Source organism: Pseudopipra pipra, chromosome 5, assembly GCF_036250125.1.
Source record: "Pseudopipra pipra isolate bDixPip1 chromosome 5, bDixPip1.hap1, whole genome shotgun sequence".
NCBI classification, from domain to species: Eukaryota; Metazoa; Chordata; class Aves; order Passeriformes; family Pipridae; genus Pseudopipra; species Pseudopipra pipra.
This window is the reverse complement of record NC_087553.1, coordinates 46831612-46847363: the sequence shown is the minus strand read 5'-3', so window position 1 is coordinate 46847363 and position 15752 is coordinate 46831612. Positions and strand designations below refer to the sequence as shown.

Here is a 15752-nt window from a genome sequence, read left to right as displayed (position 1 = left end):
TGCAGTACCTACATGAGCATTTTTTTCCCAGTAAACTTCCCACTTAAAACTGATTAGAGTAAGACTAGAGTGAGTTTATGGGGATTGCATGACCTGGGACACGAATCTCATCTCTGTGAGGTTTCTTCCCATTCTAATCTGATTAATTAAACAGTCAGGGTCAGAACATCATGTTTTCTGATATGCCTTGTAACTTCTAGTTTAATGCTTGTCAGAGATGATTATGACTCAACACTCAGTATAGTAATGGGTGAAGAATTTGACAAACTAAACTGCTGTTTTTGATGTAAACCAAAGTAGAGATTAACTGCTGTTATATTATAGACTTGGTAGCTGTTGAGAAAGGACATACCAGAAAGACATATGGTAATTTCTTAGCCAGCTCACTGAAATATATGGGCGTGTCTTAGCATAAGGGAAAGCAGTAGACACTGGATGTACTCAAAGGTGATTGCTTTGGTGAGACAAAACAAGAAAAATTTCTTCACGATTTTCTGCTGAAAAAGCCTCTATTCATTCAAGTTTCCAGTCCGTATGCCAAGTCCTGCTCACTCCAGGCAATTTCCCACTAACTTGCAAGGATTCTGAGTGTATACAATTGCAGGACAGGCAATAGGTTAGATTCAGGTTTTCATCAATATGTGGAGTGTCTCAGTTCATGCTGCAGTTCTCTCAAGAATTTTTTTTTGCCAATTGTACCTTCTTTGACCCTAGTAAGAAATAATTATTATAGGTCTTACTAACCTCTTGAATATCTGTTATCAAACCTCAATAACAATTCTTTATTTTAGTGATGATGATGTATTTTAGTGATTAAAGATCAGACCCAGAAACTGTCAAGGATAGGAGTAATTCCATGGCTTTCAAGAAACTAAAGGTCTCTGTGGTTCACACACCAGTGACTATGCTGTTTTTCAAAACCAGGGTAACCAAAGATTCTTGTTGTTTTATTTTTAAATACTGCTTTGGAGTTTCATCTCAGTCATGGCTCTAGTGTTTTCCTTTTGTCCATCTTCCATTTCTCATCTTTTTCTTCTGAAATGGTGGCAGTTGTGGTTTTCCTGTGTATGGGGAAAAGACATGTCAGAGACTGGGAATGCCCAGAGGCGGCTGAAGACAGGGTTGATACACTGTTGACGAAGCTTATTTGACTGACAGGGGTGCAAGAAAAAGGAGTATGTTGAAAAGGCTGAAGATGTTTGATCTGTGGGAAGAAGTAGAAACTCTGGGACGTTGTTTTAATTGATCTGGCAGGTACAGATTATGTGAGTTGTGCGAGACAAAAATGATGCATGTGTGTGTGTCTGTGCAGATAGAATATAATACATGCACTGTAACAAAAGGATTCAAGTGAGAGTGGACTCATCTTCCTGATACAAACAAGGTTCAAGTGTATTATATGGGGCAAAGAATGTGTCATGGGGTAGAAAGCTTTTACATCTACCCTTTGCTTTTGGTGTTCCATTGTGCTTTGTACATGGGGTTAGGAAAGCATACTTGCTTCTCAGGCTGCATAGAGTTAAAGGAGAAACAGCCTGCAGGGAATACAGACTTTAAATAAAAGGCTCAGATAACGCAGCATTTTTTGGAGGTCAGAGAAATGCAGAGTCCAGATTAAACACTCTGCAATATGTAAGTGCCACACCATGTATGTTGGAGTTAGGCTTGAGTGCTGCAGAGGGGAAACCTGTGTCTGCATCCTGTTTTGGATGGAATATTGTTTCTTGCAGCAAAGCAATTGCCCAACCCCGATTGTTTTAGCGATGAGGTGATCGATACCCCATTACTGGATGTAACAGTTGCTGCAGGAAGTGCACAGAAGATTTTAATGCATGAATTATGCATGCTGTCCTCATTCTTTAGTCTCAGAGCAGAGTGACAGAAGTTGTAAAGATGACTGGGGTAGTTTCTTGCATAAAGTGACTGCAGTGAAATGCTTCATATTTTCATGCACACAAGCAGCATTGAGTGGGACGGCCTATTTAAGAAGATATAAATCCCTGAGCTTACAGCACAGAATGCTTGATTTGAAAGCATTGCAGCCATTTACAGAGCCAGTTTTCCTGCTGTCTAACCTGCTTTCTACTGAAGGTTGGCCAAGGGATGTTAACGGCTGTACTCTGCTCTGAGGTCACAGTTTGAAGTCTCTTTTTTTTTTTTTTAAATTTGCTCTCTGCCGCAGGAGAGAATCTGTGAAGTTTATTGGTACAACCATCCTTGTATTTTTCAAAGATACAAACTTGGAATAGTTATTATGAATAAAAGGACAAGGAGGAATTCACCGTCTAAGGTAAAAAGGGATATTTTTTATTTGTGGATTCGAGTGCAGAAGAGGGAATATGCTGATGCAGGATTATGATGATGCAGTGTGGTTTCATTGACTCAGATACCTGTGCTGGAATGCAGAGTCAGGATTCTCGGATGGATATGGCTGCACAGATCCTACTAGTCTGATTGTTTTTAAATGGTTGTTTAAGTATTGCTGAGACTAAAACTGTGTTTGAATCCTGCAGTTTGTTCAGGAGTGTGCATTTCTGACCAATTTTTGTCTGCTATAGATGACTGCATTGTGGGGAGGGGCAGGACAGTCGCTGATATGATCAGTATAATAGCATGATCTACTTCATTATAGGTCCTGACTGAATAATGACAATGAAATTTCATTGACTTTTTTTCCTCTGTCTGTACATTTTCTGTAGCATTTGCAAGCTACAGTAAAATGTGTGTCAGGAAAATGAGTCCCAGAATCTACTGCTTGTCTGTCCTGTAAATAACTAAGATGATCACGCTGTTACATTCTGGATAAAAGTCTGGGCTTTCATTCAGTAGACAAGCCTGTCCTTACTGTCCTTTAGAAAACTATGTACTCTCAGAAATTTTACATATAAATACAGTTGTTTCTAATTATTGAATTTGCTGGAAATTTTAAAAAAATTTAAAAGCATTCTACATTTTTTAATTTGCACAATTGACAAGTTAGGATATAATCAAGAAAATGATCTAACCAATATAGATGTACAGTAAAGATGCCACCTTTATAAAAAATATAACTTAAATTACAGTATTTTTCTATTAAGTTATTTACCACAATAAATGCTTGAAAAAAATCTATATTATTAATATTTTTTGCACCTGTAGGTTTTCATATTTGGGAAAAAAAGAGCAAATGCTTTAGTTTCTGCATTCAGTAACTTGAAGATGTTACTTTCAAAGAGACATACTGTCACAGAATATTGAGAAATAGCTAGTTTAATAAACCTGAAAGCTGTTTGCTCTGAAGGAGCAAGGTATTGCCAGTAAGCATTACAGGCAGTCACAACAGGATGCTTGCTACCCTTTCTTGGATAAATGCCTTTTTATTTTGAGTTTACATTGTTATTTTGCATTTGCATCTAATAAAACCTAACGGGCCAGTTTTGGATCTCTGAGTCTTTATGCCATGTTGCACAGACACACATATGGAGCCCTGTCTCAGTGAACAGTGTGTGTTTGGTTGTTAATTACCAAATAATCAGCTGGAAAAATACCGTACCAGAGATCAGGCATTGTTAGTATTGCTCGACTGAAAACGTGTCAAGCAATCCTCAGGCTGAAGCGGCATTTTTGAACCCACCCTTCTGTGTGGGTACGCATAGCTTCTGTGCGAGTTGCACCCACCTGCTCATCTCCAGGGGTTAGTCCTTCCCGTGCTGGGGAAAGCTCACCGTGTCGGGGATGCGGAGTGAAAGCTCAGCCGGTGAGGAGAGGCGGTGCGAGTTCCTGGGATCCTGAAGGTCTGTGAGATGCTGAGTCACAGCACAGAGCTGGGAGGTGCTCACCGGCCCCCTGCGTGTAACCACATCAGCTCTTGCAGCGAGGTGAAGCCTAGGGAAGGAAAATGGGAGCATCTAGAGGGGACACAGAGGGAGAGGGGGTTTAAAAATCCTCCCTGGCAAAGACTGCATCTCCCTTGTGGTGAGTGCAAACGCACTCTTGAGCGTGTGAACTCCAGGCTGGGAACCCAGAGGGGCATGGCAGCAACGAAACTGAAGAGCTCACGCAGTAGTATCAAGAAATATGTGTATGGTAGCTGGCTGCTTGCAAATGTGTTAGTCATTCTTCACTTGCCATGGAGGATTGACTCTATTTTCTCTGCTTCTGTCACAAAATATCACCTGAAATGCATAATTTGCAGATTAAGCAGGCTTTCAACCATGAAAACAGATATAAAAATGGGAATGACTCACAGCAGGAAAAAAACTTCCTAAACTCCTTTCATTTGGTTAATTAGGGAATGTGTAACTTCATGTATCATGAAAAGCAAGTAAACTAATGGAAATGTATTTCTGTGAGAGAGAATGACGCACGTGTACAGCTAAGGGTTGCACATTCAAATACTGAATTCAGAACATGTGGTTTACTGAAATACGGCTCAGCTGTTTCAGTGCTTACCTTCTTTGACTAGCATAAATAAAAGGCACCAGAGTTTCACTCACAGTGATATAGGTGGATGTTAATCTTATAACAACAGCCTCATTTTTTCCCATTGAAACGGAGATACTTAAATTACCTGTGTTTAAGGAAGAAACAGATATATTAATAAATGGTAAAGAAGTGGAAATACTAAAATTTTCTGAGAAATAATGTCCAAGGTTTTCCAAGGCATTTGAGAGAGGTGTCCAGTGTCCCTTGAAATTCACTAAGGACTATGATCTTTAGCCTCTTTGGCTGAGATTTTCAGAGGAGCACACATAAATATTTTAATCACTACAGAGAAAACAGCTTTAATTAAAAGCCAGGAAAACAAAGGCAACCCACCAACTATTTGCTGTTAATACAGGTAACTGGAGAAAGAGCAGAAGTTTCTGTTGTTGTTCTTCTCCCCCATCTCCTCAGATAACTGGGTAATTATATAATTTAAAACACCAATAAATAACTCCAGGTACTATACAGAGAAAGGGGTTAAGAAGGGAAGATTTGCAAGTATCTTATTAGTAAGGGATATTATTAGAAAAAAAAGCAGCTTATTGTGGACAGAAGCCTCCATTAATAACCTGTTGGAATATTGTCTATTTTGTTCTCATTATAATATCAAAGATTCAGTTAGAGTACTTGATTTTCTCAAATTGCAACTTTGCAAATTTAACCAACTTGGACTTAATTTTGGAAAATTGTCTTGTAATAAATACATTTGAAATCTGAGAATTGATGCCTTCTACCATATCTTACTGATTTTGTTCTGCTCGATATTGGTTTTCATTTGCTACTGTAATGAGAAAGAAGAATTAATGCTTATTAATAAGAGGAATTAATAATGGGAAATAATTCACATTAAATTATCATGCAGTTGGAATTGTTTCAAAAATAGCAAAATATGAGATTAGCAATAAAGAAATACTTTGGCATATATCTTTGGAAAGAGGGGCATGCTTCTAAATTATTAATAACATGGTAAAAAGTAGACTTTTTCCTTGTAATTCACCGTGTTATATATTATTACTAGTCGTTCCTGTGGTGGAGAAGTGATCAATGAGGATAATCAGATTGGCTATGATCGACTGAATACATCTTCAGACACTTAAAAATCAATAACTGCATAGAATAATTTTAAGCATGTAACCTGCAAATACTTACTAGTGCTTATTAACAGTAAAATATGACAGTATGCTTGTCTGTATGTAATACCCGCTTACTCAACAAGTCTGTTCCCTGAGTACTGATTTTTCAGCAGTAACTGAGAATGGGCATGTTTTCCTTCTGTTAGCATTTACTGAAGGAATGACAGAGGTGAATTCTGCTAAACATCGCTCATTGATAGCACCAAAAACTCATTTGACTTAGCTGAGCGGCAAGAGAACTGAAACTCCTCTATCCCATTTGCTGAAGACATTATTCACAGTACAGTAATATTTCAGTACATTGGAAATGAGGTTTTTAGTCTCTTAGGAGAAACTGATAAGAGAAGCCTTTGTCTTGGGATTTCTACTAGTAGCATTTTTACTAAAAAAAAGTCTAGCACACTAATGATTACTTTATAAAAATAATTATTCACCTGCCTTTTGAGCTGGAGGCTATAAATTCATTGATTAATGTAGGTCATGAAACTATTTAGAATTTTTCAGCTGAGATTTTTGAGCTACATCTCATTCCTTATTTTAAAAATTAATGTAGTGTCTGAAAGCATGAGTCTGGTAAAGGTATTCCTCCTGCCTACTGCACAAAGGACTGATGGAACAGTGTGGCAGAAAATAGAATAGTCGTAAGACAGCAAAATCTGTTCCTCAAGGCTCACTATTTGAAGCAGGTATACTACATTAAGATAATGGCTCAGAAATCTGCAGTCCTTTCAGGACGGGAATTCAAAGACAGGCTGTTCCTTCCGGGGGCTGGAATCTGACTTGACCATAACATTCATTCCTGTTCAGCCCAGCAACCAATCTCCCACCCTGAGCCCTTCAAAGGGATAGGATCGATGATCTTACTCATCAGATACATGTTACAGAGCGAAATAAATTATCTTTGATCTGTTTACTTCTGTGTAGAGAAGCCCAGCAGACTCCAAAAGTCTTGCTGTGCTCTTGACGTCGTGAATGCCAGCAGTTTTGCATCACAAGACTTCATTCTTCCCCTATACTCAGCACTGGTGAGGCCATATCTTGAGTACTGTGTCCAGTTCTGGGTCCCTCAGTTCAGGAAGGATATTGAGGTGCTGGAGCAGGTCCAGAGCAGAGCAACAAGGCTGGGGAAGGGACTGGAGCACAAGTCCTATGAGGAAAGGCTGAGGGAGCTGGGGTTGTTCAGCCTGGAGAAGAGAAGGCTCAGGGGAGACCTCATCACTCTCTACAACGCCCTGAAAGGAGGTTGTAGCCAGGTGGGGGTTGGTCTCTTCTCCCAGGCAGCTATCAGCAAGACAAGAGGACACGGTCTTAAGCTGTGCCAGGGGAAGTTTAGGTTAGATATTAGGAAGAAATTCTTTACAGAGAGGGTAATCAGATATTGGAATGGGCTGCCCAGGGAAGTGGTGGATTTTCCGTCCCTGGAGGTTTTTAAGCTGAGACTGGATGTGGCACTTAGTGCCATGGTCTAGTAACCACGGCAGTGTTGGATCAAGGGTTGGACTTGATGATCTCAGATGTCCCTTCCAACCTGGTTGATTCTATGATTCTGTGATTCTATGCCAGTTGTTACTGACTGGAAAATGGTGTTAGAAATAAAATACAAAATTTGATTGGATTAAGCAATGGAAATGAAAACCTGTATTATTAAGTGTACATATCTGGTTATGGTAATCATGATCACTTTAGTAACCTAGGAGACACTTTAGGAAAGCATAGGCCATATTTCCTTATGGGAGAACACTTGACATCTGAAAAAATTGAATCTTTTAACTCATTAGACCTCAAAAATAATGAATTTACATGTTAGAGACCACCACCAGAAAGTGCTTTAGAAATTTCAGGACCTAGTATTCAGCCTGTTACAGGTTCTAGCGTAGGCTCTGTGAGGGAGGTTCAACTGTTCTCAGGGACCAGTGTAGACTTTCATGGTGGGGTAGGTACCAGGCTCTTCTTAAACTTGCTCTTTATTTAACTTTCCAGATCTGGAAGACTGTCCACTTAGAAAATGCTCTTAGTTTGGGATGAGTGGGATTTCATAACTGCAAGGAATGACTGCAGAGCAGTCACGAATTTGGTCAGTCTTTGTCCTCCTCCTGGGGCAGAGCATGCTGTTCCCTTGAGTTCTTTGGTGAGAAACTTTCAGGGACAGCCCTAGGGAGAAGTCTCAGCCGGGAAACTGCCAAGGGCTGTGAGCTGGGAACTGGCAGACAGCTTTCTTGCCAAGTGGGACAGAGGTATCAGAAGGATTTCTGCTTCATTTTGCTTTTTTTACTTCATTTAGAAAACATGTTTCTTAGAGTAACTTAAACTGGGTGCTTTCTGCTACACTCACATGTAGTTTAATGGACATGAAACCAGTAGAAACTTTTTGCTGTTGTTTCTGCATTCAGTGGGATGCAGAAGGAAAAGGGCTTGGGATGGAAAAGGGAAAGCCTTGCAAGGAAAAGCAAGAGTTTCTCCAGACTCTCTCACATCTTACCAGGGTAGTCTGTTTGCAGTAACTGGAGGTTTATTTTGTTATTTTATTGACCTAAAGTTTGAAGCTCTCATAACTGACAATTTTGTCATGCAGTATGTGAATATAGTGAAGCCTGTTTCCTCACAGCTTTGCCAACTTTTCATAGTAATTTAGGATAGGTTATTCTCCAGCCTAAATGATTCTATTATTCTAAGATCAAAAATGAGGAGTACATGAATTACTGATAGCATTGATTGAGATTTGATGCTATTGATCAGATATTTGGTTCTGCAGAATCACATTTATACAAATTGTGATTTGTCCAGGCAACCCACAATCTTCTCTTATATGATTATTACATCTTGCATGAATCAGACACTTCAAAACAAAGCTCAGTATGAATAGAAATAGTAGCATAGAAATGTAAACTCCTCTGCTTCCCTGCACTGGGATTCATGGGCCTCAATGTCAATTGGCAATGGAAGCCTTAACACATTGCTGCTTTCCTCCTACAGCTAAGGTTTCAGACAACCCAGCAAGCACATTGTCCACAGAGGTCACAAGCCATGAATAGGAGCTGTACCTGAACTGGTTATGAGTTACACTCAGCTCCAGATCTTTATGTTTGCTATTGCTGCCAACACGATAGCTTCAAATCTTTTTTCTTGCCTTCAGTAACACCGTATTTTGGGAGTTATGCAGGTATTTTTCATGGAAGGCAAGGGATTTTGGGATGTTAACCTGCATAAATAATGCTTCTTTATCTTAAGGCAGACAGAAATCCCAAACTGGATTTTCAAGACATTACTACATTATTGATGGTAATGTAGCATTGTATTGATCATAGCTGCATTTTTTAGAATTACTTCTACATTTTGTTTCATTATTGGTTTTATACTCTGCTTAAAGCAGTGGAAACTACTGGAAAATGGTTGTATAGTTCTACTACTGTTCCAGAAGAAAATAATAGTTTTACTGGTTTACTGGGTTCAAATGTTTTGTCTTTACCAGAAGTGCATGCTGCAATGGAAGTAGGAGTGCTCTGCTATTTACTTTTTGGAGCTCCTGATCTGATTTTTCCTTTCTTTCCTTCTTCCCATGCCTGATTTGCAGCATCCAGTTGAAAAGTATTTGGAGAAGGAAAAGAGGGTATGTTTGCTGCTAGTGTTAGAGAAATGCTTATTAGTTACTACCCATCTTTGTGGCTAAATATGTACATTCCCAGAGCACCTCGGAACAAGGCACCTATGCAAGCCAGAGTTGTGTGAATTCCAGGAGTGGTGGGTGGACGTTTTGCCCATTTTTCATCACTCTTACTAGCGAAGCACTTGATGCTTTCCAGCAGGCTGTGCGTGGGTAGATTCTGCTTAACCTGCTGGGAATGCCTGGTGTGGGCATGGAAACACGCTCCAGCAGAGCTAAGTCACCAAGTTAAAAACAGTACATCAGCTCCTGCTGAGTTTCTCTCTCCTCCTCCTTTCTCAAGTCCTCATTGTGGAGCTAACCTGCTCTTTCTGCTCTGTCTCCTCTGCTTTCCTGTTCCAGGGGTCATGCAGTGATAACTAACCTCGGACCCCAAAGCACCCCAAGCATCAGTGCTTGGGTTGGGGCACGTCATCCTCACTTTCACTGTGAAATTTCAGCCTTTGAGCTTGAGCACTTCATCCTCTTATTAGGCAGCTTCAACACACTGGGAAAGAGTGTCACCTCCTCCTGTCTTCCTGTCCTCCTAGCCTGCGTAGCTGCTCTGAAACCTGCAGGCAGCTTTCCCAATGGAAAAGTGAGACTTAGCTAATTAATAATTTGACACCAGTGATGTGTGATACTCTCCTGTGTATTTTCTCTTCATGATTTTAGTGGTAAGAAGCATGGAAAAATCCAGAAAGATAAATTTATCATTCAGTCTATTTCTAGCCTCCCAAGGGTTTCACATGTACCATATGAAATTGTAGATTAATTCACTAAATAGGAGAGAAGAGTTCTTATCCTAATGGGAAGGTGCTGAAGGGATAATCACAGAATCACAGAATTGGTCAGGTTGGAAGGGAGCACAGTGAGTCATCTGGTCCAATCCACTCAAGCAGAGTCATCCTAGAGCACATGGCACTAGATTGTGTCCAGATGATTCTTTAATACCTCCAGTGATGAAGACTCTACAACCTCTCAGGACAGTCTGTTCCAGTGAGTAGTCACACACACAGTAAGGAAGCTTTTCCTCATGTTCAGGTGGAACTTCTTGTGCATCGGTTTCTGCCTATTGCCTCAATTGGTTGGCACCACCAAGAAGAACCTGGCTTCATCCTCTTCACACCTACCCTTTAGATATTTATACACATTAACAAGGTCCTCTCTGAGTTGCCTGTTCTTGAGACTGAACAGGCCCGGTCCCTCAGCCTTTTGTCATAAGAGACCCTTGACCAATTTAGTAGCTCTCTGCTAGACCTGCTCCAGGAACTCCTTCTCTCTCTGATGCTATGGAACTCAGACCTGCACAAAGCACTCCAAATCTGGCCCTACCAGGGCTGAGTCACCTCCCTCAACCTGCTGGCAATGCTCTTTCTAATGCACTCCAGGATTCCATTGGCCTACGTGGCCACCAGGGCACACTGCTGGCTCATGGACAGCTTATTGACCATCACGACCCCCCGGTCTTTCTCTGCTGAACTGCTTTCCAGCAGATCAGCCTGCAGCCTGTGCTGGTTCCTGGGGTTGTTCCTCCCCAGGTGCAGGACCCTGCATTTACCTTTGTTGAATTTCAGAAGGTTCTTCTGCCCATCTCTCCAACCTGCCAAGGTCCCTCTGAAGGGCCGTGCAACCTTCTGAGGCATTGGCTGCTTCTCCCAGCTTTGTGTCATCAGAGAACTTGCTGAGGAGGCATCTGCCCCTCCATCTAAATTATTGATGAGTAAGTTAACCAATACTGGGCCCAGTATTGGACCCTGGGGAATACCACTAGTGACAGGCCTCCAGCTATACCCTGTACCACTGATTACAGCTCTCTGGGATCTGCCACTCAGCCAGTTCTTAATCCATCCCACTGTCCACTCATCCAACCTACACTTCTTAAGTTTGCCTGTGAGGATTTCATAAGAGACAGTGTTGAAAGCCTTGCTGAAGTCAAGGTAGGCAACATCCACTGTTCTCCCTTCATCCATCAAGGTAGTTGTTTCATTGTAGAAGGCAATCAGGTTGGTCAAACATGACTTACCTTTAGTAAGGTAAACATGACTTGCCATGCTGACCACTCCTGATCACCTTCTTGTCTTCCATGTAGGTAGAGAAGTGCTCCAGAATGGAGCACTCCATCAGCTTTACATTACTGAGGTGAGGCTGACTGACTGAGTAGTTCTGGATCCTCCTTCTTGCCCTTTTTGAAGACTGGAGTGACATTTGTGTTCTTCCAGTCCTAAATAATACTGCATGTCATTCGACTGAAGGCAGAACTCTAGCACTTTCAGGGAAAGTCTTCTAAAATGTATGGGTCTTTAAGCTGATGACAGTACACAAGTGAATGCAATCCTCAATACAGCCTCAAAATAAAGGCAGGTTAATTTGTAAGGAAATCCATGTAAAGTTTTTCTGTGGAGGTTCCATGTCCTCTCTTGATCCTAGGAAAGCAAGAAAATGCAGCAATCTTCTGCACTGGGAATACTCCATTGCTGTTTATTTCTGCTTGCCAAGAGAAGGATACTTTTCCTCACATGCCCAGGGCTTGGCCTAGTTCTGTGAGCAGGGTTTCAGCTGTACATGCAGAGGTGGGGACAGGATCTGCCTCAAAAATAGTAGCTCACTGCTGAATGCAAGGCACTGAATTTAGCTTTTTCCAACTGTATTTTGGCTAAGTCCTACAGATCTGTTTGGTTCCTGAACTGACACTGATTACAGCAGAGGACATGTATATGTACATGTACATTTTACAAAAATGGCTCTTGTAGACTGTAGCACTTTCTTCCTGAATTTTACCCATATAGAGCAAATCATCTACATATTCTTTTTAGAGTATTTTAGTGGCCATCAGCTTATATACAGCAAGTGAGAAGTGCTTGATTCATTTTATACAATTTCTATATTCCAGTTGTTCATATCTAGTCTGATTAGCTCTTTGGTATTCCTAAGAGGAGAAAGCCTGATGTGACATTGCGAGAAATATAAAATAGGAAGAATTTTGTTGTGAAGTGTAATAACCAGACTTTTCAAAACAAATGAAATAGCATAGATGTAAAGTATGTGTCTTTAGCCTTGGAAAAAGACGGCTGAGCAGTGTGAGGGGAGCTCTGTAATATTACAAATAGTGTGCAGAAGGGAATGAGTGTTGCTGTTTCTTGTAATTATTTCATTCAAATCTTGCTCTGTAGTAAGGAAAGCTTCAGAATAAGCAAAAGAATGTATCTTTCATTTGAGAAATGGCTAAACTGTTTGTGTTATTGCTACAAGTGCAAAATATTCTTAGATGGGCTGAGAAAGCGATGAGACAAATTTGCAGAGTAGCAATCCATTAAAGGCTATTAGGCAGAAAGGCACTGCCTTTGATGTGGGATGTTCCAAAATCCCAAAGTTCTGTAAGGAGAGAGTGTTCTGGGGAACTAGTGGAGTTATAGCACCTCGAACAGATTCGCTTGAGCACTCTCAGGGGCAGGACTACCAGGTCAGATACACCATGGTTTTACTCTGCATGTTGTTCTCAGGTGTTAAGGTGCAGATTGTGCCAGTGGTGTGGCTGGCAGACAAACAAGCTGCCGTGTGCAGTGCTGTGGAGGTTCTGGGCAGTAGAGCTGTCCATATGCAGGGGATCACAGGCCGCTGGGATATAGCCAGACTCCTCAGGACCTTCTGGATTATGCCATAAGCCAAAACTACAGACCAAAATCAGAAGGTTACTATTCCTGGCATTGGTGATAGTTTCTTCAGAGGATTTGCACCTTCTGTCACTTATTAGTAGAATTACAGTGCAGATTCATCTTCATAATTTTGGGGTTTGCCTTTTGAGGATTTTTTTGTTTGCTTTCTTGTAATGCTCTGTTTGCTGTAATCTTATAGAGTAAGTAATAAAAAATCCTCCTAGACATTGTGTGTTCTACAAAATAAATAGACATGTTCACATGGAGTCAGATAAAATAAACCAGTACATATTGGAATAGACACAGACACACTTGTGCATGAAAGTATAATACTCAAATGTACTACTAGAGCTATAGTGAAGCTGTATCTAGGAAACACCCCTCTCCCCTCCCCCCCAACATCTGCTCCTCTGAATCTCCATTTGGGACACATTTAAAAATAAAAGACTACATTAATTTTCACCTGAAATCTAGTAAGCAGTGAGGTAGTGTATTAGAGAAGGAGATGCCAAACACTTGAGCACCATCCAGCATAAAATATAGACTCCTTTTACCTGTTGTTTGTGTTGGAAAGATCTGCCTGGGCTACAGCAACCAGAATTCCATTGGTGGCCTGGTAACCATCCAGACCACAAAGATTTTTAATGGGCTTTTGTTGAGAAAAAAGAGAAACATAATTTTCCAGAGGCTGGTAATGAACTTTTGCCAAGGGCTGCATCCAAGTAAGCATTTAATAGTATTCAGAGAACTGGTAACATTGGGTTACTTTGCTGCCATGTTTCCTACAGAGCATCTGTACCTATCTGAGACACCCAGGACTGGCCAGTCACATGCGATATTTTGGCTGTAAGTGGATATGGTACAGAGCTGTTGAGTGGCATAATGCAAGGCCATATGGATGGTCATACTGGACCAGACCTAGTCCAGCATCCTACCTTGAACAGTTGCTAACAACAAATGCTTCCCCTGCTTTACTTCCCCAGCTTCCAGCCTTCAGCTGCTCAGAGTATCCCTGATCCGGAGCCAGCTGGTGGGTGTTGAGTAGCCTCTGATTAACCCGCCCACCAGGAGTTTGTTTTGTCTCTCTTTGAACTGGTATTTCTCTTCAAATGCTTGTAAAAGCATTTTCATGACACGTCCTTGTTCTTGTTTTCAGCCCAATGGGAGTTTAGACAGTTGTGTCAAAACTACCTCAAACAGGGAAAGTATGAAGATAAAAGAATTTAAAAACGGAAATATATGCTTTCCCAGAGAAACTTCATTCTCTTAACTCCTACAATGTGTCTTAGATGCTGTAATACACTTCCGCTTTGTTCCCCATGGTGGAGATGAATGCTGTGCCTCAGTACTTTTCAAGGTGACTCTTAAAGAGTTTTTCTCTTTTACTGTGTCTCTGCTGTGCCTGCAGAGACTTCTCAGGTGATTTTGCTTTCCTGGTTCTGGCATGCAACTTACCATGAATTACAGACTTCCTTGTATTGCCAGCTATTTGTAATGGAGTCAGGAGGAAAAGAAAAAGGGAAGTAAATGTGTACAGTTCATTTCTATACTTGCCATGTTTGTTTTCTCTCAGACTGACAGTTGAGGCTTATATAAATGTGATTATTTTGCACTAATAATTTGTTTGTTAAATTCTTTTAAATGGTGAAAGTTATGGTGAGAGTTGGAAAAAACACTAAAGATCTTTTTTCAGTGGTGAAAAGAAAAATTCAATGCAGTAGTTTCCATTTTTAGTGCCCTTTTATCCTTAGCCTGATTTTTGTGCACATCCAAAACCTCTCACTTATATTAAATGAAATTTTAGCTACAACTTCTGAGGCAGGAGCGATTGAGAGCAGTTCTTGGACTAATCGCAAAATGAGACTGGTTGCAAGACATTACCAGTTGTGAAACCAGACTCATTGCCTGCCCAGTGGCCTGACACTGTGAATCAAGTCATTTACTGTAGCTGCCATGTGGCTGTGCAGTGCGATGGCTCCTTCTTGAGAGAGGATTTATCATAGGGAGTAAATACCAGGACTGAGCTCTTCTGTCGCTTGCAATGAAGGACAAATCAAAAAGGCTAAGCATCTTGTTTTACCTGAGTTCATCACATTTAATATGAAAGTAGCAGTGCTTCCTTCTTTCCGTGTTTATTAATCTTGCCTATTTGGAATAAAGTGCTTAGGAAACCTGATTAAAATTTTTGTTGTATCCAGAACGGCAGCTTTTTAGCCTTTGCTGTGAGCCTTATGACTTTCCTGTAGCACAAATGATAACTGTATACTTGATTTTAATGACTTTCTCCAGCACTGGAAGATGTCAGAAGTCTTTTCTGTGAACATTCTATACATCTTTGTCAGTATTTCTTGCTGTGTGGAGCTCAGCTGGCAATGGCTGTATATAACCCATTCACTGTACCTAATTATTGAGAGAGAATTCTGCTGAGATGTCTGTGCTGGAACATACCAGATGGAGTATATAAACTAAAGAATAACGTGTATTTATTTGTTTATGGAAGCCAAAAGGACAAGAAATAATTAAATAAATTAATTATTTATAAATAATTACTAAGTAAAATATGAGGGGAAGAAGTGATGCAGACAGAGGTGAGGGATTTCTAAGCAGAATTGCAAGTTTGAAAGTGAAAGTTAAATTTCAGGGTATGGACATTTTGCTGATGTGATCAAATTTCTGCACTGTCATTAATGAACAGCAAGTGGTTGGATTTGTAAAAAATTCTACCGAGTCACTTAATTTTGTCTAGTAGCTACAGCCACTTTTGCAGGTTGCAAACTCAGTTAGATGTGCTGTGCGGCCACAGCTGGCAGACAGCTGTGCCCAGTGGTGTGCTCTGTCACTGGAGTGAGGGACTCTGGG

At 40.6% G+C, this 15752-nt stretch overlaps 1 protein-coding gene and 1 long non-coding RNA gene across 2 annotated transcripts in view; one reads left to right on the top strand and one right to left on the bottom strand.

The window, feature by feature from the left end:
- The window catches only part of CNTN1 (contactin 1), a 228760-nt gene that overhangs the window by 95153 nt on the left and 117855 nt on the right, over positions 1–15752 (top strand). The window lies entirely within an intron of this gene.
- On the bottom strand, positions 927–4001 carry LOC135414760 (uncharacterized). The gene is made up of 2 exons (XR_010430819.1): positions 3658–4001; positions 927–1061 (listed from the first exon to the last, which is right to left on the bottom strand). It is a non-coding gene; the product is annotated as an uncharacterized LOC135414760 (long non-coding RNA).